This window comes from Macaca thibetana, chromosome 2, assembly GCF_024542745.1.
Source record: "Macaca thibetana thibetana isolate TM-01 chromosome 2, ASM2454274v1, whole genome shotgun sequence".
Taxonomy (NCBI): Eukaryota; Metazoa; Chordata; class Mammalia; order Primates; family Cercopithecidae; genus Macaca; species Macaca thibetana.
The window spans coordinates 163,482,697-163,507,950 of record NC_065579.1 but is presented as its reverse complement, the minus strand read 5'-3'; the positions used below and the strand labels follow the sequence as shown (position 1 = coordinate 163,507,950).

Here is a 25,254-nt window from a genome sequence, read left to right as displayed (position 1 = left end):
GTCTATCACGGCAATCTTAAATCCATTCAAAGGCAACAGTAAGAAGTCCCAGAGATGTCTTCACTTGATCCTGGCTTCTTTAAGAGACTGTGCCTGTCTGAGGAGATTTCTCTGAGACAGGCAAACATGTGTGAGAAGTCATGGAGGAGGCATTGACTACTATTCAGACTCTTAGTACCCTGGATTGGGTTTGCAATGTTGATGAAAGTAACTCACTAGAGAATGAGAAACTGTTTTAAGAAAATCAGGAGAAATTCTGTCAGCCCTGCTGCTTTGAAAAATTCCCCTATTCCTTATGTTGAAACAAAGTAAGAATTTAAGAGAAGTTACCTTGATGAGATGGCAGCACATACCCCAGATTAAGGTGGACTCCTTTATAAAAATTGCCTTGATGAGAATCAAGACCAAGTCAGGCAAAGGACATAAACCTGGAGACCCCAACTAGAAACCAGTGTGGTTCAAGGACCTCCAAAGCAGTAATTGATGGTGTTGGTTGTGATGACCTTCATGCTTCATACTGGTTTTTGATGGGATCAAAGACAGTGGAGGTTCATTTGGTTTAGCCACACAAAGCTGCTGCACCACTCAAAATGGAAAGTAAATATGACTTGCTTACTGGAGCCAAGTCATTGTCTCCCTATGTGACCCCTGTCCTCTCTCCTCTAATCCAAACTTAACCACATTAAAGAGAAAGCCAACTAGAGGTAGGGCCAAGATGTCCCTGTCCTCAAGGAGCAGACTGTGTTGTCAATTCAGTGTTGTGGCTTTCACTGCTGAGTGTGTAATTGATATTGATGTTTCACATGCTTGGACTCTAAATATTTATCGGTACTGTGTCTTCCTAGAGACATGCTAGGGAAACACCTAAGTGGCTCTCCAATCCATCCCCCAGTTCCCTCCAAGGTATTCCAACAGAAACAGTATAGAATCCCAGGAGGAAAAAAAGAGAAATTGCCACTCTGTGATTAAAGACTTAAAAGCATCAAGGGTGGTAAAAAATGCAACTGCCTATATGGCAAGTGAAAGTGCCAGCTGAATGTTAGAGCGCCATTATCACCAATTAAATCAGTATTTACTCCCATAGCCCCAGCTGTTTCAGACATTGTAACTGAACCTAATCCATTGCACAGATTGATAGCACTTGGTATGCTGCCTTGGGCATCGACAAATGCCTTATTTCCTAGCCACTGGCACCTGACTACTAAGGCTAATTTGCATTTATGTGGCCAGGCTTCCAATATTTTGCTAAGGCACTTAAACGCCACTGTTATTTGCCACCAATGAGGGGTTAGGGTTTAGCCCAAGAGCCTCTACCCCATGTTGTCAAAAGCTTTCACCCTGTAGTTGATGTCCTGTAGGTTGGCAAATCATAACCCTCAGTCTGTATAGCCCTGATTGTCATGTTAACAAACCTCTATCAGTAGGGGTTGTAGATAAACTCCAGTGAAATTCAGAGGAGGAAACTTCACCAAGGAAACTCTTAGAAACATGTGGGCAGGTTTATAACTCTTGATGTCTCCAGCAGTAAAGGAAAACTATTGTCTCTTTACCTCTCCCCTTCTCCCACCAAAAACAAAACAGCACTTTATTATACTCGCGGATATCGAAGACAGCATGTGCCTCGTGTTGCCATTTTTATCTGCTAATCTGCAAATAAGTATCCTGTGAATGGGGACCAACCAATAGGTTGAATTGGAGGCTGTACATCAAGTTGACACACACTATCTACTTTCGGAGCCCCAAAACTATGTGTTCCTTGAGCTACAATTCTCTGTGACTAATGACCTTGCTGATTGGAGACTCTGGCAAAAGGCATCTAAACTGTGGCAGACTATCTTAGCTTGCAAAATTTCAGGTTCTTAGTTTATGACATCTAATTGGTCTTGAAACCTCGCAATAAAAAAGTTTGTGAAAATATAACTATACTGATTTCTAGTTTTGAAAAAGTATTGCTTTTTTAGGTGGAACATTCCAGTACACCTTTTTTATTTCAAAGAAACATTAGCACAGCCACTCAATTTAAGTAAAGCTCTCATCTAAGTCTTCTCTGGTAGTAATAAAAGTTTATATGTCAGAACAAATTTAGAAAGGTGGAGAAATAGATACTAAGAAGAATATGAAAGAATTTTCATATTATTCTAGTTTAAAGAAAGCATTACTGAAGATAAATTATTAATAACTTTATATAAATTATCATTTTAATTAAAATGCATACTGGATAATTTAGTATATGAAAAAGAGATACTGGGGGCTTAAAATCCTTGAAAACACCAGAATTTAAAGCTATGAGTTGTCATATTATCCTTTGGGCCATCTATTAAGTTCTCAGCTAAATATTAAAATATATTAATAAAAGTAAAATATTGAAACACTTCATTTAGGATATAACTACAGATTATATTATAGAGTTGCAAGTACATTGAGTTATTTTAAATTCTGCATGAGACAGTGATGATGACTCAGATGAAACTCTATTTACAAACAGTAAAATTCACAATTTTGATGTACAGTTCTGTGAGTTTTTTACATATATTGATTCTTCAACCATCACCATAGAGAGGATGCAAAACAGTTGCAGTATTCGAGAAAGATCTCTTCTACTGCCACTTTTTTTTTTTTCCACAACCTCTTCACTCCTAAGCCCTGGTAAACATAGTTCTGTTCTCTATTCTTTTTTTTTTTTTTTCTGGAAGGTAGAGGGGGAACATTTCCAGAATTTTATATGAATAAAATCATACCGTATATAATCTTGTGAGTTTAAGTTCTTGACCTTAGCATAATTATTTGAAGATTCACCTAAGTTCTGGAGTGTATCAATAGTTCATCCTTGTCACTGGTACTAGTATTTTATTATGTAGATGCATCACAGTTTGTTTATCCATTCACCCACTGAAGGACATCTGTGATACTTCTGGTTTTAGATCATTAATAATGCTGTTATAAACATTTATGTGTAGGTTTTTGTGTGAACATGAACTTTGATTTCTCTAATATGCATACCTAAAAGTGAGGTTGCTGAGTTATATGATTATGTCATAAAATATTTTGGCATTTTTTTAAAAAGCTAAGCATAAGTATATATTCAGCTTTTGAAAAAAAATGCCAAAATATTTTCCAGAATGGCTGTACCATTTTGCATTCCTATCACCAATGTATGAGAGTTCCCTTTGCTCTGCATCCTCATCCACACTGGATATTATGGGTATTTTTTAATCTTAGCCCAGTAAATAGCTGTGAAATGCTATCTCCTGGTCGTTTTAGTTTTCAGTTCCCTAATGACTAATGATGAAAAATATCCTTTCATGTGCTTATTTCTCATTTGTGTATAATTTTTAGTGAAGTGACTGTTTCAATCTATTCCCCATTTTTTCAAATTGAGTTGTTTATTTTCTGATTTTTGAGTTCTGAGAGTTCTTTACCTATTCTGATACAAATTGTTTGGTTATTAATATCGTAAGTATTCTAACGTTCAGCATACAGATTCTGTACATCTTTTGTTATATTTATCTCAAAGTATTACATTTTCAAACCATCATAAATATTACTGCTTTTTAAAAAAATCTCAATTTCTAACTGTTCATTGCTAGTGTATAAAAATAAAATTGAATTTTGTCTATTGCTCTTGTATACAGCAACCTTACTAAACCCAATTATTAATTCTTGTAGTTTTTAAATAGATTTCTTGAGATTTTTCTATACAGACAATCGTGTCATTGCAAGATAGAATGATTGTATTTTTTCTTTCTAATCATTTAGAAAGAAAATAAAAGGAAAATATCTTTTATTTCATTTTCTAGACATAACTGCATTTGCTAGATTTCTAATAAAATATTGAATAGGATTGGTAAGAACAGACATTTTTGCCTAGTTTCTGATTTTAGGGAGAAAAGAGTCTTTGACCATTAAGTACAATGTTAGCTGTAAGATTCTCATAGATGTCCATTAATAGATTGCAGATGTTGCCTTCTATTCCAAGTGGGCTGAGAGTTTTGTCACCAATTGGATGTTTAATTTTGTCAAATGCTTTATCTGCAACTATTGATATGATCATGTGTTAATTCTGTTGTTAATGTGATTACACGCATTAATTTTAGTGTATTAAATAAATCTGGTGTTTCTAGTATCTTAAGATTTTCCCAGGATAAAGTTCACATGCTCATAATTATAATTCTTTTTATATATTGCTAGATTTGACTCACTAATACTTTGTTGAAGATTTTTCTATCAGTGTTCAAGAGGAATATTGATCTGTAGTATTCATTTCTTATGCTATGTTTGATATTAAAGTAATGCTGATGTCACAAAGTAAGCTAAATATGTTTTCTCCTTTTCTAACTCTAAGACAGATTGTGAAGAATTGATGTTATTTTTTCCTTATTTAGTAGAGCTGACCAGTGAAACCATTTAGCTTGGAAATAATTTTTTGAAGGCTTTTACATATGTTTAACAATAGCTATAGGAAGACATATTATCTATCTTTTTAATTCAGTTTTGATATCTGCATCTTCAAATAAATTGGTCTATTTCATCTAAGCTGTAGATTTATGTGCATAAAGCTGCTCATAATTTCCTCTTTTTCTAACCTATTGGATCCATGATAATATTCCCTCTTTCATTCTTCATGTTGATCATTTGTGTTTTCTCATATTTTCTTGGTCAGTCTCACCAGAGGTTTGTCAATTTTATGAATTTTTTAAAAAAGGACCAGCTTTTGGTTATATAGATTTTATGTTTTCAATTTTATTGATTTCTGCTTTTATATTTGCTCTTTTCTGCATTTTGCTAGGAAGAAGCTTAAATTGTTGACTTGAGACATTTCTTTTCTCATATGAATTTTTAATGCTATAAATTTCACTCTATGCACAGCTTTACCTGATTCACATGAATTTTGATTGGTTATATTTTCAGTTTTATTCTGTTCAAAATTATTTCTAATTTCCCTTGAGATTTCCACTTTGACCCATTGATAGGTAGTAATGTTTTATTTAATTTTCTAGTATGTGGGGGGTTTGCCAGATATGATTCTGTTACTGTTTCTAGTTTAATTTGTTATAATCAGAAAGCATATTTTCAATAATTTCAATTATTTTAAATATAATGAGGTTTGCTTTGTAACTCATAATATGGACTATCTTAGTGATGAATGTTCCATCTGTGTTTGAACAGAATTTATTCTGCTATTGTGAGGTGGAGTGTCCCATAAATGTTAATTAGGTAAAGCTGGCTGGTGATGTCATTTAAGTCTTCCATATACACTTTGAGTTTTTTGTTTGTGTTTTTTTCAACTTTCTCTTCTCCTTTTATGTCCTGAATTTTAGACCTGTTGATATTGTCCCACAGATACCTGAGGCTCTGTTTCTCTCTCTCTCTCCAACCCTCTGACTCCTTGCCTTCCTTCTTCGGTTCCTCTCATTGTTTAGACTGAATATTTTCTATTGCTATATCTTCAAGTTCACTAACCCCTTCCTCTCACATCTATTTTCTGCTATTGAGCCCTTCCAGTGATGTTTTAAATTTTTATTATTCTAGTTTTCTGTTCTAAAATTTTGTTTGAGTTTTTTGTTTGTTTTATTTTGTATTTTTTTGGTATGGCTTCTATTTCTTTGCTGAAAATTATATCTTTCCATTGTTTTTAAGAATGTTTGCCCTTACTTGTTGGAGCACAGTTAAATAACTACTTCAGAGGTTTCTTTCCTGATAATTCCAACCTTTGAGTCCTCTTGTAGTTGGTGCTTGTTAACTTTCTTTTGCCTGTTAGTTGCTCAGATTTTTCTTATTCTTTGTACATGAATAGTTGGGGGTTGTATCTGGGACATTTCAAATGTTATATCCTGAGGCACTGGATCCTATTTAAATCTTCTGTAGAACATTATTTTTTTGTTTTGTTTAACAGGCAGTAAATACATATCCTGGCCCATATTCTGTGGTTTATCTTTCCCATATAAATTTAATTTTCAAAGAATGTACAATCATATCTGGTTTGCCCAGTGTGTGAACTGCTCAGAGTTCAAACTGAAACCTAGACACTGGGCTTCACTGAAGTTCAGTTTTCAAAGTTTTTGTTGAGCTGATTCCATTTAGTTTCATGCCTGAACAACTTGGGAGTTGTCCAAGACTTAAATGCAGATTTAAATGGTCACTTTCTTTGGCTACTTGTTTTCCATTATCATTTCTCTGACTTTGGTTCCCAGGGTTTCCCCTTCCAGGTGTTCTTGTTAGAAATATGGAAAGTTAGCCTCCCCGCACTGATGCCAGTGTTCTGGCCCTTATGAGTTCTGCCTCTTCAACACCAATGAGGAGTGGTAGCAGGTCCATCTTTTTACTGGCATTCTGAAGGGCAACAGGGCAGGGCAGTTTTACAGGGCTCAACCCTGTGGTGTTTGCCGCTGCGATGATAGCGGGAAGTAAGGAGGTCCTACCTCTTTGTTGCCACTTTCTTGGTGTAAGGCGAGGAGAGTTCACGGGGCTCCTCTCCTCAGGATTTGCCGCAGCATGCTGGGGGGAAGGAAGGGTGTTAAAAAATAAAACAAATAAAAAATAAACAGGAAACTCACCACAAGACCATTCCTCCAGTTCTAAGATCTGTACCTAGTCCACTTGCTTTTATCTACCTTTAATTCTTATGTTAATTGCTTAATGTATTTTTTTTTTTCTAAGGCTTTACTCCATTGTGTCTAGAATCAAAAGTCCCTTTTTATAAAATTCCTAAACGGTGGATAACAAAGAGAAAAGAAAAGAAACCTATAAAATAGGAATATGTGTATCAAGAAGAATAAATGATAGAATACGTTTGGCAAACTAAAGCACTAAAAATAGAGTAAAGTGTTAGAGAACAGGGAGGGGAACTTTTTGCCAGTCTTTAGATATCCTTCCATGTAACACTTCTCTCTTCACTCTAACCTACTGTTCCCTAAGGAATTAGGAGTGACTTAAAATAATCGGTGAGTTTGGAAGAAAAAGAAGGGAATATGCTGCTCAGCTACTTCTCCTCTCTTCTTTTCCCCATAAAGAAACTGTATTCTCAATTTCTCTAAGTCATATGATAAATTTAGAGACAACAGTCCTTCCTTACAGGAGAGGCATGTGTGGTGCAGCACTTACTGTGACTTAGGTAAGTCTCACTCATTCTGGAGTTCAGTACTAGGAAGCTTCCTTATAGATAGAAGCCACATTGTTCAATTTCAGTAAATTATATTGAATATCTTGATCTCCATATAATTTACTCCTTCATCTTATTTATTAGTTAGATACTCCAGTGAGAAAAAGGTGGGAAGTTGGGAGCAGTAAATTGCTGGGACTTCCTTAAGCCTCCAATATTCACTAATTTTAAAAGTTAATTAATTCATTGAAGTAACTCCCTTTTAATAACAAGGTAACATAGTTATTATGACTATAAGTCATGTTTCCTAACACCTTATTGTGAAGGTGTCTAATCCACCTTTTTCTCCCCGGTGCTTAACACATTACCAAGTACAATAAGCACATAATAAATAATCATAAATGTCCATACAATGAATAAATGGTTCAATAAATAAAAGAATTCCGATATACATCACGTTAGATGTAGCATTCAGAGAAACCATTCTTATTTTAATGGTAATGTTTCCTTCTCAAATAGTTCCTCCTCTCAATATGTGTAAGATATTTGAGAATATTTATTATTTACCTCAATTAAAAGAAGTATCAACTTATTTTACCCCTATAAAATTCCTCTGAGGTAGTGATATGGTTTGGCTGTGGCCCCCTGCAAATCTCAACTTGAATTGTAGCTCCCACAATTCCCATGTGTTGTGGGAGGGATCCAGTAGGAAGTAATTGAATCATGGGAGCGGGTCTTCCCTGTGCTGTTCTCGTAACAGTGAATAAGTCTCATGAGATCTGATGGTTTTATAAAGGGGAGTTTTCCTGAATAAGCTCTCTTCTCCTGTCTGCCACCATGTAAGACCTACTTTTTACCTTCTGCCATGATTGTGAGGCCTCCCCAGCTGCATGGAACTGTGAGTCCATTAAACCTCTTTCTTTTGTAAATTGACCAGTCTCAGGTATGTCTTTATCAGCAGCATGAAAACAGACTAATACAGGTAAGTATTATTATTATCTACATTTTACAAAAAAGGAAAATGATAACCAGAGAGAATAAGTGACTTGTCAACGGTCAGAGAGCTAGTGACAGATCTGTGATCGAAACTCCTGAACTTAGCTCTGGATTCTGTGGCTATATTGAACACACCATGTCACCTCTCAAAAGCCTTCCCAATAACTTGTTCATTAGGGTCAGCAACCCCACCTCTTTGTCTTCCAATCATGCATACCTTAAAATGTGGCCTGACCACATCAATTATACCATCTTTTTTCATGCTTCAAACAATCAGAGCTATCCAACCAAAGCTAGCACTCTCTTCACAAACTGTTAGTCTCCACCCAAAGGATTGGCCTAGCTATTTCGCACCATCATCAGCCTTGTTGCAAGCCTATTAAAAATCCTTTGTCTTCAGTTCTTGCCAATTAATAGGATAGTGATTTGAGGGCAAATAGCCAGTTGGAAAGGAATATTAATGTGTGTGTTTAATGCAGCGGTAAAGAAGTTATGGCACTTTACATGAAATATCTTGCATCTTTCTTTTTTTTTTAAATTATACTTTAGGTTCTGGGATACATGTGCAGAACATGCAGGTTTGTCACATAGTTATACATGTGCTGTGGTGGTTTGCTGCACCCATCAACCCGTCATCTACATTAGGTATTTCTCCTAATGCTATCCCTCCCCTTGCCCCCCCTACCCCCGATAGGCCCCAGTGTGTGATGTTCCCCTCCCTGTGCCCATATGTTCTCATTGTTTAACTTCCACTTATGAGTAAGAACATACAAACACCTTGCATCTTTCAATACTGTTTCTCTTGACTAAAATACCTGTCCAGGTACAATACAGACAGTTGTGATTTTTTTTCACCTGCCACCAAAGCCAAAAGAAAGGTGTAACAGGTTAAAACAAAGCCATTAATAGAAGTAACCCAATCTTAATGATCTGGTCCTTTCATAAATTAAATATGTGAGATCTAAATACATTTTGAATATTTCTTAGAGGAATTATGGAAAAAGTAAAAAACAAAATAATCTGGAAGCAAAATCTAGAAAAAATACTTTCTGTGGACCATAGACTTAGATAAGTGCTGACATTTTAAAGAAATTAATGTCCTATCATTCAAGTCCCACAGTATCCTATCATAGTGTGTGTATGTTGTCTGTTCCAGTAGTTCTCAGACTTTGTTGTACATTATAACACATTTAGGGAGGAGGGCAAAGAATGTTGTTAAAAACACTGGTTCTTGAAGCCTAGCCCAGATGTACTCAATAAGATTCTTTGAGGGTGGAGCTCAAGCAAAAATATTTTTAAGAAGCTTCTCCGGTGATTCCAATGCTCACAAAGTTTGAGAAACATTGACTGTATACTTGACTTTCAGGGTTGAGAAATCCTGGAATAGACAAATGTTAAAGAAATTTCAATTAATTAATCTTTATAACATCTCTACTCTAACACTGGACTCTTATTCATATTAACATTGTGTTGATTTTCTACTATTAAAATGTTCATTTGAAGAAAAGTATAGTGTTGGTCCCCTAAAATAAAAATGTGTTTTCTCACATTCCTTCCTAGAAAAAAACAGCATATAAAATTATGATTCAAAGAGTCTAGTTCTGTCTGATATAGATAAATGTACTATTTTTTTTAGTGTGTGATATTCCAATCAGATATGCCTTTGTCTTTCCTACCAGTTACAAAATCACAACCTATCTTGCTGATTTATTTTGTGGAACGTGGGTGTCTCTCTCTGTCTCTTTCTCTGTGTGTGTATGTGTGTGTGCGTGCACAAAGTTTTAAAATGTTTTATATTATATACATATATATGTGTATATATAAAACACGTATGTGTGTATATACACGTGTATATATATTTTAAAATATTGGCAGCTAGACAATTAAAACGTTTTTCATATCATGTAGCCTTTGGCTTTTTACATATCATCTTCTAAACCTCAATCGGACAAAAAAATTGTATTAAAATCATTGGAGAAATGCTGAAAAATGTCATGTGCAATTGCTACAAAACATCTTTAATAGTTCTATTAATACTTGTCAGTCACCAAGTGTCCTTGATCTTCATGGATTTTAAATATAATTTTCAGTTCCTTGTTGAAGTCTTTTTTCAATACCTTCAGTATCTTCTACATAACTGCACATTTTCCATACTAATATCAAAATTCCTTTCCATTTGATTTGTCATCATATCCCTTCAAATGCTAAAGATGCTACTACAATTCACAAAATATTCAAATTCTAAATTTTCCTGTCAATCATTGAATCAAAACACTCACCTGAATGCTTTTTTGATAATTTTATTGTATGTTTATTTCTGCCAGGCAAACCATTTCAGAATGCCTAACAATAAATTACTACCTGTCTAAAGAAGTCATGCTGTTTGAAGGGTTTTCTAAGTCTAAGTCCTTAAAGCAAAATGTAACAGGTTCATTTAATGTTTCTTCTGAAAGAAGAGAAGCATATACACTGCAATACTAAACTGTTTATGTGGTCTATGTCATATTAGTGTTTCAAGACATCTTAGAAAGACTTCTCTGAAAGCAAAGGTAGTCATTCGAAAACACAAATGGAACTTGGAATAGAAAAAGAATTAAACTTGAAGAAGAGAGAACACCGAGCTTCAAAATAACTCCTTTTGGAACACGCTTCCAAACACAATGTTAAGTGCATGCAATCAGTTACAGGTCATAGGTTAAAGAACTTGTGTTACTCACAAAAAATGTACAATTTTCAACCTTATGGACTGTCATCACCAAAGGAGATGAAATAAAAACTCCAAGTTTGTTTTCAATCCCTGCCTAGTGTCAGGGAGTAACCTTAGCAGTTAATGCAGTCGCACAATTTCTATGCCCTGGCAGCCTCAGAAGGTGTTGAAATTTAGGTTCTGTGATCAAGGCAATGCCTTTAATCCTGTACATGAAGTTGTCGAGACTCAATAAATTATCAGATACAAATCAGTAAATGGCAAGAAGGCTTAAATGACATTGATAGTCATATGATCCTGTTTCTGCCTCAGCTCTCCTAGGTAAATGCATCCACAGCTCCATTCTAAGAAGTGCTCACATAAAGAGATAAAAATGCTTCTTTTATGTGTGTTTCTAATTCTTCAGGTCTAGCATTTTCCCTTGAGGTACCAGAGATTCCCCATCCTGACGACAGTGGTCAGATACAGAGTGCACATGACTTTTACAAATGCATCATCATTTAACTACCCTGGTTCTTCATCAGGAATCTAAATGATTAAACAAAAGAAAATTACTGAAGCCTATTAGATCAGTTAATACAACGGTGGAAAACAAATGACAAGAAAACTTCTCAGAGGTCAGTAAAGTGAGAGATCAAACACGATTAATTTTTTCTTCTGCCAGGGCAGATTCTGTCTGCTAAGTTAACATTCCATAAGAAAGAGACAAACATTGTCATGTTCAATTATAACTTGCCTTTGATAGTCTTCTTGGCATGGAAGAAAGCAAGCTGAAAGTGACAAATATATTTTGAGGAAGAAAATGTATTGTTTATGGTCTCTTTCCTGCTCCAAATCCTAGACAGAGAAAGGATATGGCTTTTGGGGAAGCTATCACTTGTATGCTATTGCCTCATTATACAAATCAATAGCAGTGCACTTGTGAATAAAACAGATGCAGGCAGAGACTAGGAAAAGCCACCTGGGCCAACTGGTATAGATTTCAGCAAACTGATTTTGCTGGGTTTCCACACAAAGCCCTAAAATAGATCCTTTAAAAGCCCATTTAAATGGCTCTCCTCTGGCAGAAGGGTCAAAGCTTCTGGCATTTGATTTGCTGATCACTGTTTTTGGCTGAGCTCTAACAGGCCTTGAAGGAATACTCCAGTGATTATTTATATTTCACCTGCAAGAGCTAAATAAACATTTACTAACTAAGAATGTCGATACATACTTTAGATATACATTTACCTATTATTTTCTTGTCTGCTTTCAATTTGGTGGGTCAGATTTCTGTCACAAGATTTTTCTGAGCCTCCAGTCTTCATGGAAAATGTTTAGTCACAGAAAGGGAAAAGCTAGATTTAGCAATGTGCACTCTATGATGTCTCAAAAGACCCATGGCGGCAGGTCCTTGGCTGCTTATAATATTCCCTTTCATTGACATCAGCAGGGCGAGGGGGTTTCCTAACTTCAGTTTTTAAATTGTTTACCCTCAGTTCTTCTTGTTAAATTATCTGTCAGCGAATGCCCCATCCCTTTATTCTATTCATGGCGCCTTTTATATCAAGTTCAAATCTCCACAGAAATATTTCCTCCCTTATAATGTGCTTCTTTCTGAAAAGATTTCCTACATACCACAATAGTCTGGTCACTTTTGGGAACTCAGAGGTGACTGAATTAAAAATTCCTTTAAATAGTGTCCAAAAATGTAGAGCTCACTGTGGCAGACTGTATTATCCAAGACAGCCACAAGATCTCCCGTCCCACACGCTCTTCTAACAATGTGACAGATATGGTTTGACTCTGTGTCCTGACCCAAATCTCATCTTGAACTGTACTCCCATAATTCCTACATGTTGTGAGAGGGGCCCGGTGGGAGATAATTTGAATCATGGGGGCAGTTTCCCCCATACTGTTCTCCTGGTAGTGAATAAGTCTCATGAGGTCTGATGGTTTTATCAGGGGTTTCTGCTTTTGCATCCCTCTCATTTTTTCTCTTGCTGCCACCATGTTAGAAGTGCCTTTTGCCTCTTGCCATAATTCTGAGGCCTCCCCAGCTATGTGGAACTGTAAGTCCAATTAAACTTCTCTTCCTTCCGAGTCTCGGGTATGTCTTTTTCAGCAGCATGAAAACAGACTAATACAGTGACACCGACAGTCATCCCATAGAGATAAGGGCTGGAGTGATAGGGGAGAGGTTCCCCTTCAAGCTAGGTGGCCTGTGACTATAGCAGAATTGAGTCTAGGTGCTTTCTAAGACTAGATCATAAAATCTAGCTTACACCTGTTTCTCTTGGGAAGCTCATCCTTGGAACACTGCCACCATGCTGTGAGAGGAAGCCAAGCAGTCCGTAGAGGCCCATGTAGACAGGAACTGAGGCCCCTGGCCTACAGCCCAGCTTTGCTCCCAGCCAACAGCAAGCACTAACTTGCCAATTATGTGACTCTGCCATCTTGAAAGTGAAACCTGCAGTCAAAATTCTAACCACCTTAGCTGATGCTACATGGAGCACAGATAAGTCTTTTCAAACAAATTGAAGAGTCATATGTTAAATAAATGATTGTCATGGTTTTAAGCTACTAATTTTTAAGGTGGATTGCTGTGTAGTACTTAAACAAAAATTAATAAATGGATATTTTAACTGTGATATATTTTCATATTTGTGCCTGTGCATGTATGTTTGTCTGTCTGTCTGTGCACCTGTGTGCATTTTAAAGCAAACTACTGAGAGGACTAAAAAGAGGACTGCATTACTTCTTCTTAATCACTGAATATAGTAGTTCTGAATTTATTTTCTAAAATCAGCCCAATGCTGATCTCATTCAATCCCATTTAACTGATGAGTAATTCATACTCAATCTCTTTGGGGGATCTCCCCCAATGTGTCACAATCAGAGTTGTCTTCAATGCCAAAGACTGCAAAAGCTGTCTTTGGATGAAATAAATTGTTGTTTCTATGAGTGATATATCTAATTGTATACATACTGGAATTCTTTTCTTCACTGAATCATTTACTCATTCACTTAACAGACATTTACTGAAACGTTGTTATGTACTTATTGTGGTTGACACTATGCTAAGCACTGGGTATGAATAGGTGAGCTGGACTCCTTCACAATTAGGTATTAAGAACATGCTCCATAAGGCCCAGTGTGGTGGCGCGTGCCTATAATCTTAGCACTTTGGGAGGCCAAAGTAGGCAGATCACTTGAGCCCAGCAGTTTGAGACCAGCCTGGGCAACACGGTGAGACATGGTCTCTACAAAAAATAGAAAAATTAGTCCCAGCTACACAAGAGGCCGAGGTGGGAAGATCACCTGAGCCTGGGGAGGTCGAGGTTGCAGTGAGCCAAAATTGCACACTACAGGCCAACCTGGGAGATAGAGTGGCATCCCATCTCAAAAAAACAACAACCACAACAACAAAAAAACATGTCCTATGGTCATAAAATAACTGGAGTTCTGCTTACTGAGATAACTTATGTTTTACCACATAGAATCCCTTTAGGTTTGTTGATTCTACCATCTCTGAGCCATGTTCAGAATATTTAGTGACTCTGGGAGCCCCTACATTTAGGGTCAGTCTTCTCATGTACTTCATGCAACCTTCCCCTTGGAGAACTTACAACCTCTCCTCACACAAATAAGTATTTAAAAAAAAAAAATCTTGCCCGTATGATGATAACAGATGAATATTTGTTGAGCTTACACTCTTTATGCTAATCTCCATTCTAAGTTTTAAAAATGTGTTATTATCTCATTTAATTCTCACCAAAGCCCTGTAAAATAGGTATAACTATTCCTATTTTTCAGACGAGCAAACTAAAGCATGGAAAAGGTAATTCTGTTTAAGGTAGATATTAAGTGATAAAGCCAGGAATTGGACCCAGAAACTATCTGCAGATGCATTCTCAAATACTAAGCTATACTGCTCTGTTGTCTTATGGAAGAATAAATATTTGGAACTTTCCAACAAATGTATCACATTTAATTTTTATGTTTCATTTGACTAATGTAAAATGTAAAACCATAAGTCAAGAGATCATAATTTTCCAGTCTTAAAAATACAAAATACTGTGTGCTTACACATAAGGGTTTTTTTTTTTTTTTTTTTTTGGTAATTGTTCCTTTAGTTTTATCCACTATTCTTACAAAAATATATTAGTTACAAGCAAGTGGTGAAAAAGAGGCAATCATCTAGGTCACATGCAGTGAAAGGCAGCTAACCAAATGACATATTCCTAGAGGTCAGTATTGAATCTAGGTCTATGCCCTTGCACATCTCTTACAGTTGTTCCTTCTTGAGCTTACTAACTTGGGCAATGTTATCTTCTTAGAGAAGATTGAGAATCTACAGTGGCTCCTTTTCACCTATAAAATCAAAGCCAAGTAGGGAATTCAAGTATCCGATTCAACTGGCCCCTAACTTATTCCTTATTACTCCCACTACACATTTCTATGCTATTGCATGCCTTCAATATATGACGGAAATTGCTACATCTGTACATAATGCTCTTCATCTACATTATTTGCTTTCATGTCCTTTAATATTGTCCACCCTATTTTCATTTGGAAGGGACCTCTCCACCAAAACCATTTCATGGCCAGCACTCCATAGACCTTTCTCTTTTTCAGATAAAGGTCCTGGGCCCTCTCTTTATTCCAGCCTTTGTGAATGCCTTTAAACCATTTCTGCCTGTATTCAGACCCTAACTTTCTAGCTCTCTCTTCTGCTCCTGACCCATCTTTTGGACTGCCTACACTTAGGCATAATGACCTGTCCATAATGGTTTCACAATTTCTATCAGCTTTATGTCCTGGATCTGGTTTACAGTTGTGCTTTGGTTTGACCAGCCTCCAAAACAACTCTACCCAGTAAAGTGGTTTTATCCTCTTTGCATGTGGGATTGGATAAATCTATACCATATTCTTTTCCCTCAAGGTCCAGCTCGAAAGTTACCTATTCAGAGAAACCATCCTATATATTCTGCCTTGCAATAATCCTTCCTTTTCAAGACATTCCATCAGTTCTTACTTACTCACATTGTATAACATTCTCTTGAGCTCCTTTGGATACCTTTGTGGTTGTTCAGTGGGCATTATGTAAGTGCTTGTCTTATTTTCTCTGAACACATTGTGTATTATTTAACAGCACAGACATGTTCTTCTACTTTTTATTTATGCTTACTTTCCTTGACTTTGAGATAAAATAGCTTCAGTTTAGGCACAGATGTTCCATAACTGCCTCTTGAGTGGAACAGAATAAAATTCCAGATCATAAAACTTTAACGGTCCCTTACATAGTCAGTCTTGGTGTAAAATTCAACAGGTGGACAGAAGAAATGAAAAAGGGGAATATTAGAATATAGGGGAGCTTTTCCAATGAAAATTTCTTCAAAATTCTAATATATCTTAGAGGTCCTTCTATCCTCATTTCATTAATAATCATTGCCATACTGCAAGTATTGCTATTAATAGAATAGCTCCTATCATTCAAGAGGGTTGAAGCAGAACAAATAACCATTAGATTATGACAGCCATTGAATAAACTATCTTTACAATTAAGTCTTTTTAGAAAATAATAATGACAGCCAGGTGCGGTGGCTCACGCCTGTAATCCCAGCACTTTGCGAGGCTGAGGTGGGTGGATCACGAGGTCAGGAGATCAAGACCATCCTGGCTAACACGGTGAAACCCTGTCTCTACTGAAGTACAAAAAATTAGCCGGGCATGGTGGCAGGCACCTGTAGTCCCAGCTACTCCGGAGGCTGAGGCAGGAGAATGGCATGAACCCGGAAGGCGGAGCTTGCAGTGAGCAGAGATCACGCCACTGCACTCCAGCCTGGGTGATAGAGCAAGACTGCGCCTCAAAAAAAATGAAAACAAAGGCCCAACTAATATGGATTTCACAGGTTGCAACAATAAAGGGTTTTTGGCTTGTCTAATTCTGGGGTAAAATATTTTTCTAGATACACACAAATTGGGAATAAACACATATTAAATCTATTTGCCTGCACATTATTTCCCGAGATACAAATTTCCTTTCCTTTCAAATAAGAATTTACATGAGTAGCTTACCCTTCTGTAGCACTTAGTAGAGTTAACGTTTTGCTTTATAGGAATTCAACAGACATTATAATGGCAAAAGCTTTCTACTATAAAACAGTCACTAGGTTCTTTCAGAGATATTATCTCATCCAATCCTCAGAAAAACCACCTGATATGTTAATACCCTCCTTTTTTTAGAGGAGGAAACTAGAGATAAATGAGTTTAAATAAATAGCCAAAGTTACAGAGTAGTAAATGGCAAAACTAGGAGCTAATATCTGTTTTTTAAGTCCAGACTTAGGCAGATATTTCACAAGTACTTATTATATAATTGCAAAATATTTAGGGTTTGATAATTTATATAATTGGATTTAGACCTTTACTTCATAATTTTAACTTTAAAATGAGACTACGTTTTAAATTAAGGTGAATGGTAGCTTTTAGAGAAGAGGTTACATGATTACTATTCTATTTTTTAATCTATTATTGTTTGTATATAAATTTTAGCTAGAGATGATTTTTGAGCATCGTTGGCCAAGAAGTTTTGGTACTACATACTGGTTGAAATGTGTGTGTGTTTTTTAAAACTTTTCAAGGCATTTTAATTATTTCTTCCAAATAAAAGGAGAAGTATAAAGGAATATTTCTCACAGTAGTTATTAAAAATCTCAATTGCTGTTTCATCACTCTTCTGTGAATGGATCTTTTGTGTCAGCCACCAGAAGAGTTACCATCATAAGGATCCAGTACTGAGTACTTTCACAGGCATTCTAAAATCAGAATGGTGATTACAACTAGAAAACAAGTGAAGTTCACGTTAGAAGTCATTTGTAATAGAATCGCAGAATGTTGAATTCATTTAAAATTATGGAATTTGTGTAAACAATGTTGTCATTTGTTTTGAAGTTTATCTTTTTACGTAGAATATTGAAACTCCTATTAAAACAGCCATCATGGCCCTGTCACCAACTGCAGGAGTAACTCTAAGGCACAAGGTGTTGTGGGATGGGAGAACCAAGGATCATAGTCAAAGCCCTTCTCTAGATGAGCACTGTGAACCGGGAGGGTGATAACTATATCTGTGTCTGAGACAGTCCATCACAAAGGTTCCAGGCTGGGGGCAGTGCTATAATTCTTTATAGCTGTCAGAAAATAGTTCAAGAAATCTGCACCAATCTGCTCTCCCACATACAACAGCACTTGTCCTCGTGTCTTGCATCTGCAAAAATGAAGAACCAAATCCCTTGATCACACAGCCAAGTGGTTTGAATCTTCCAGTTCTGTTGTTCTTTTCTTCTGCTTGAAAAAGGCCTTGTCAAATCAGAATGAAAAGAATGTTTTGAAGCGTGAGAAAATTCAAATTTCCTATGTAAAGCCTGGAGTTCATTAGCAGGAGTATACTTACTCATTTCAAGGGTCACTGGGTTATGGTGAAGAGCCTGTCTTTCTGCTACCCAAGTCTCAAACTCTTCACCTGAAAACAGTTTAGAAATGCCTTTAAGTCCATTAGCTTTCCATGGAGCCTAATTCGACTTTGTTGTGCCTTGTCTTGTGACCGTGTCAAGTCAAAGACCCTGCTTTGATTATGTGCTATTCCTTTTTCCTTAATCACTTTTCAGTTAAGTAATTGTCTCAATTTAATTGGTTGTAATGATTAAAAGTTTATTTATATTACACTGAAGTTTTCTTTTTTCAATCCCTTAGGTTCTCTTTTATTATTTACAGCTCAATACAGAAATGCTACCCAAAGAAATAGTCTTTTTAATTGGACTTTTTAAAAATTAGACTCTTTTTATTGTATATGTGCTAAAGCTAAAATCTAAATTCTGGCAAATAAGAGAAATTATTTATTCTTAATATTACAGTTAGACTTGCAACAGGCATTTTATATTATAATACTGAGAGGTACAATGTAACAAGTATTGGCTTCAGAGACTAACAGACCTAGGTTTGGATTCTGCATCAAGACTTGCCAGTCCTGGGACCTTTCTGAACTTAAACTATCATTCCAACCCTATGCAGATTGCCTGAAGATGACTGATGTGTGAATAAGCACAAGATTTAATCTAATGGTAGCTATTATTTGTTTTAGCTTTGTCACTAACCAACTATGTCACTTTGAGAGAGCTATTCAATTTCTCTGCTTCAGGTTCCTCTGATAAATAAGAGGAAAGGACTAGATACTTTCTACTATTTCTGTCAAAATTCAGGTATTAAGTAAACCCTTTTTATTGGCTTATTTGGGGGGTATAATTTTACATTAGTCAGGGTTTTTTCATGTTAAAATTTTCCCAGTGAGTAATAAAGGCATTAGTTGGAATTTGGACACTAATATGAGAATAAGTTGACAAAAACAAAATGGTCAGTAGGAAATGTTTTGATACTGAACGTTAGGACAAGAACCCAGAGCAAAAAAATCGCATTTACAAGACAAAAGCACAAAACTAGTAGTTCGATAATTTGGTTTAAAAACTTGTATTATAATTCTTTTTCAGACTAAACAAGTAATCTAGAAAAATTGCTGGAAAACTTTTATTGACCTGTTTAATCTCAGCTTAATCAACCTGTAGCAATGAGTACAGCAACATCTGATATCTACCTAGTTCTCTAAGTTCCCCTGGGGATAAAAAAGAGAACTAAATACATTAAATACGATCACTTCTATACTTGTCAATTATGTCTGTTTATAATACATGTGCAAAACTGTTTATCTGCTTTGCAGGGGAAACAGTTTTTTTAAATGACTCATAAGCTCTATCATCAATAGTAGTAAGTTTTATTTTTAAATTTGTTTTTACTTTGAAACAGCTACACTATTTTTCTAAGTATATTTTTCAAAAGCAGCTTTATTAAGTCATAAATCATGTTTAGTAATTCAAACCATAAAGACAGCAACACAAAATTTGAAACACAGAAACATACACTTTCCCATTTACAAACTGCATCAGAGGAGATATAAACACCCTTTCTCTTGTTTGTGAGTAAAAGGTCAAGACACAAAGCAGAAAAATTTCAAAACTAAGTGCTTATATAGATCTTTCCTTATTTTAAACCTATGTACCAAATTTGTAGCAAATAACTTTTATGTGAAAATCAGTATTGTAGATGGGGCTGAAGATATGGCTAACTAGGTTCCCACTAATAGTTTTTCTATGATAGAACAACTAACCTGAAACATATATTATGATAAATAATGACAATAATAAAATATAATAGCAACACTAATATCTGCATTCTGGTGAGCTTTTAATAACAGGCTGTATGACTCAGGACTTTCGTACATTATGCCTCACCTGGGAGTGTGCTTCTTGTATTAAATGGAGAAAATATGTATGTAAATATAGATAGTTTGGATAATTTGAAATTTTATGTAATAAAACCCATTTATCATGGTCAATTAACTCAAGAAAACTCAATACTGTTTAAAATGAGAAACCAACCACTTTTTAGACAACTAAAAGTATCAAAGTATGACTGACTTTAGAAAGGTGTCCTATTTTACTCTAAGTACTATGACATTTTGCAAAATTTCTCTAATTCTAATTTGAAATCCTCACCAAACCATGAAATTTTTTCAAATGTGGTTGCAACCTGTTACCTCCAAAGCATCCTTGAGGATATTTGCCACCACTCTTGTAACTCATTCTATTCCCTTCCCAACTACAGCAACACAACCTTTGAAACCTGGAAACATATACTTTCTCCTTTACAAATGCATCAGACGAGATGTAAACTCCCCTTCTCTTGGTTGTGAGTAAGGAGTCAAGACACATGGGAGCAGAAAAGTTTCAAAACTAAGTGCTTGTGTAGATCTTTCCTTATCTGAAACCTGTATTCTTCCAACAGTACAAAGCCTTGTTCCAGGCATGAAAAGAACCAACATACTGGTCACATTTCCAATTTTCGTATAGTAATCATCAGAGTCAGTGCTAAGGAAAAAAGAAAATAAGTTATATTATTTCTTTCTTATGCAGATACTTTGCACATTTATTTATATTTGCATTTTTATTTATTATTCTTACATGAATTGGGAAACTGGGACAATTAGGAAATAACAACAAGTAATAAAGCTACAGGGAAACTCCTCAACTCTTCTTAAACATACTCCCTCAAAAGAAGGTGTAAGATTAATTTAAACTCTTACATCCTGGGAAAAGGATTAACCTAGCATACCAGAACAAGAGGGAAATGAAATGATCTTGAACTTTTCTTAAAGAACTTATCTTCTTTAGGATTCTCAGAAGAACTCAGGATTCTGTGAAAGTCTGACTACAGAATGACAAAGAAGAAACATTACCTTGTGTGACTATGCTTTCAATACAGATGACTACAGAACACCAAAGGTACATTTCAGAAGGGAGAGCTAGGTACCTTACTACCAAGTGACAAAAAAGAAACCAAATATTGGTTAGAGATGGAGGAAGTGATCGCTGTGTAGCAACCAGGACATCCTGAGGCTTATTCAAGTTAGAAAGTGGCAGAATTGGCCGGGCGCGGTGGCTCATGCCTGTAATCCCAGCACTTTGGGAGGCCGAGGCGGGCAGATCCTGAGGTCAAGAGATAGAGACCATTCTGGCCAACATGGTGAAACCCCCTCTCTACTAAAAGTACAAAAATTAGCTGGGTGTGGTGGCACTCACCTGTAGTCCCAGCTACTCGGGAGGCTGAGGCAGGAGAATTGCTTGAACCTGGGAGGCGGAGCTTGCAGTCAGCCAAGATCATACACTGTACTCCAGCCTGGGCAACAGAGCGAGACTCCGTCTCAAAAAAAAAAAAAAAAAAAAAAAAAAAAAAAAGTGGCAGAATTTCAACAAAATAGTGAAGAAGAATACAAAATGAATCTGTAGTCGAAGGTAAAAGAAAATGAAAGGAGTTGGACATGAAAGGTCTCCATTTGGTTGTTGGTATCAGGAAACACTACCGAAAATGATGAAATTGTATCACTTCAATCCTGAGTGAAATACACATGAATTTTGGGAACAACTTTCTCCAGAGAGAATCACACCTTCAACCTAATGGGAAGGAAGTAGGAAGTAATTCCACCACTGAGTAAAAGCAGAAAGCCTCAAAGTTTTACTTTGCTTTTACTGTGGGTTTTGGCTTGAGTATCTCAGCATAAAAGCAGTCCTCTATCTCTTTGACAGGCAAAAACTCAACTAAGAGGAACAATGACATACAGAGAGAACCATAAAACTAAACACAAAGGAAAGCTCTATCAATTTCAAGTGGCTACACGTTTTGCTGAGGCTCAACTCTGATTTTGCCTGGCCAGGTCTCAGGACCTCAGCATCACCCCCTGCCTCAGCCTGGTTGTTACCCTTTCTTCTGGGTGCCTTCTGCTTCTAGACCTTGAGAAGGTCTGGCAGACACAGCTTAGGAAACTGCCAAAGCAGAGCGGTGGTTATGCCGAGGATGTCACTGCAGGAGAAGAGGGCCTGGGCTTCTGAGCCACTGAGAGCTCTCAGGACTCGATCTGACATTCCTGATGCATCACACTGGAACCCTCTTCCTGCAGACACTATAATCTGTCCTGTAAGTAAAATAAATAAGTTCAAAGCCCTCAAAGACAACAACCATGTGCAAAAAGGAAAAAGGACATGACTCTCTGAGCCAAGTCTTTTTTTTTTTTTTTTTTGAGATGGAGTCTCGCTCTGTCACCCAGGCTGGAGTGCAGTGGCGCAGTCTTGGCTCACTGCAAGCTCCGCCTCCCGGGTTCACGCCATTCTCCTGCCTCAGCCTCCTGAGTAGCTGGCACTACAGGCGCCCGCCACCACGCCCGGCTAATTTTTTTGTATTTTTAGTAGAGACAGAGTTTCACCATGTTAGCCAGGATGGTCTCAATCTCCTGACCTCGTGATCTACCCGCCTCGGCCTCCCAAAGTGCTGGCATTACAGGCATGAGCTACCGTGCCAGGCCACCAATTCTTGTATGTTCTATCTGGGACCAATGATCCCAGTTTGTTTCTCAAGCTCCTTACCCCCAATTCTTCCTACTCCAGGTAAAGAGCTGTCATTATTTTTCCTATGGAAGAGTGACAATCCCAGGATTTTGCCACCCCTACTTCATGGAGAAGGTCAGGATTATCTTCCTGGGCACTGAGTAGAGTTGGCTTTTTGTCTACAGCCTCATCTTCTTCACTTTGTAGTGGTGTTGAAGGTGTTGGAGGAACAGGGGGGCAGTGGGCCTCCATTTTTCTCCTTCCTCCTTCTTTTTGTCCTTGTGGCCTTCTTATGATGCCTATACTTTTCGGGGAGTGGGTCTAGATTTCTCCTCTGGACTGGAAGCATGGTGGGATTTGTGAAACCTCAGCCACATGACTCCCAGGTGTCCCCTCCAATGGCTTTTTTGATGATTTCACACTTCTTTTCAGAGGGTCATTTTCCCATAGATAAAATCTCTCTTCTGCATCCGGAGCTTCTGTTGATGTGCTCAAGTCATCGAGAACATGTCTTGGGATAGAGATTGGAGATTCCCTATCTCTGTCATTGATGGATTTTTTTGACTGACTATGGTGACCCCAGCCAACTTTGCAGGAACAAGGAGCTCACAAGGACCAAGAGTCAAATGCTGAAGGAAGTAGGAAGTACAGTGAATCTTTCAAGTGATGTATCCTTAGCTATCATAGATACAAAAGACGTACCGATCTCAGATTTCTCCTCTGGACTTACTAAAGGAGTTCAATTACTTCCAGAAATAGAGTCCTCAGGTTGTTCTTCTTGGCCGAAGAGATCTCACATTTCCTAAAAAGAGAGTCATTGAAGTACTTACTCCATGGACAATGGAGTCCCTTCTAGTCACACATAACCACAGTTCACAAAAACTCTACCAAACATCATAAATTCCTGGGTAGTAATATATTTAACAACTTATCAGAATGTGTATCAGAATTATCCAGGGTGTTTGTGAAAATACTCATTTATAAGCAGTACCCCAGACCTACTTGGAATCTTGAAAGCTGGATGTAAGGAATTTGCATTTTTTTTCCTACTAATTCAGGTGATTTTTATGCATCCTAAAATTTGAAAACTACTGCTTTACAGGGACACTGAATCCAGTATTTTACAGGGCTATGAAGATGACTGTAAAAAAATACAAAATCTCACTCTCCCCTACAGATATTTCCCTAATCATGTCAGTCCATAAAGATATTTCTCCTCTAAAATCTTTTAAACATTATCACTTAATTTGGTATGTTATCCCTTATTACCTTCTATTTTAATTTAAGTTTGAAACCTTGTCGTTATATCTTCTAACCAGATTATAAGTTTCTCAAAGGCAGGGATGCTCTTAGACTTTGTGTTCCACTCTGGTATTAGGAGCTTAGTAAATTGAATGAATAAAAATATGAATAGGTTTATGTCCCAGTATAAAATGACTGACGTGAGATGACACTGCTCTGTAAGAAGAGTTCTAGAGTAACAATGTAAAGAGGACATGAGCCCTGGGAACAACCTAGTCCAACTCCCAAATTTTACAAATGGGAAAGATGAGGCTCAAGTGATAGAGTGACTTGCCTAAAGATGAGGTTGGTAAACCTTTTCTGTAAAGGGCCAGACAGTAAATATTGGAGGTTCTGTGGGCCATATGGTATTATCAGAAGTATTCATCTCAGTATTATAGCAAGAAAGCATTCGTAAACAATGAGTAAACAAATAGTCATAGCTGTGCGCCAATAAAACTTTATTTTCCCAAACAGATGGTGGTCAAGATTTGGCCTGCAGGCTATAGTTTGACAACCTCTGGCCTAAAGTCCTACAACTAGTTAGCCACAAAATTGAGATCAGAAGGCAAGTCACCTAACTCCCAGCAAGTTCTCTTTCTACAAAAGAGCAGAAGACTAGAATGAGAAAGAATGTTTCTTCAATGAAAAGAAGGGCTGTCAAAGAAGAGGTCAAAATATGCCTGGGCAAATAATACTTCTATGCTCTCTGATGATCCTTAGTCATTTAAACAACTAGTTAGCTAAATTCTGAAATTGGACAATTTTCAAACAAATTCATAGATTGGCCTTTAAAAGGATGAGGGAGGGGAGTTAGGCTCCACATTTTCTATCACACTTGCCTAGAAAACCATGCTATTTAGTCTCTTTTTAAGCAATAGAAAAACCTACAGATAGATAATGGAAAATACTTTCTTTGCTCATCTTTCAAAATTACTGTGACCTGTGAATATGGCTCCACATTGCAGAGTCCAGGGATCAAAGTTTCAAGTAACTATCAGAGAAACATGAAAACAGAGATATGATTCCTAGGTTATCAAAGAAGCTAAAACTTTACTTCCTAAACCAAGATGCTCTTTAATAACAAAAGTCGTCAGAGTATTAAAGATTAAGTTGCCCAAAGTCTTGAGAGTATTTTTAAATTTGGGAATTTCTGAGAACTTTGAAGTCCACCTTGAACTTTCTGTTCTATTTTTACTCCA

At 36.7% G+C, this 25,254-nt stretch overlaps 1 pseudogene; it reads right to left on the bottom strand.

Moving 5' to 3' along the window:
• Nucleotides 1-21,637: 21,637 nt before the first annotated feature.
• The window catches only part of LOC126947823 (uncharacterized), a 173,620-nt pseudogene continuing 170,003 nt past the window's right edge, over nt 21,638-25,254 (bottom strand).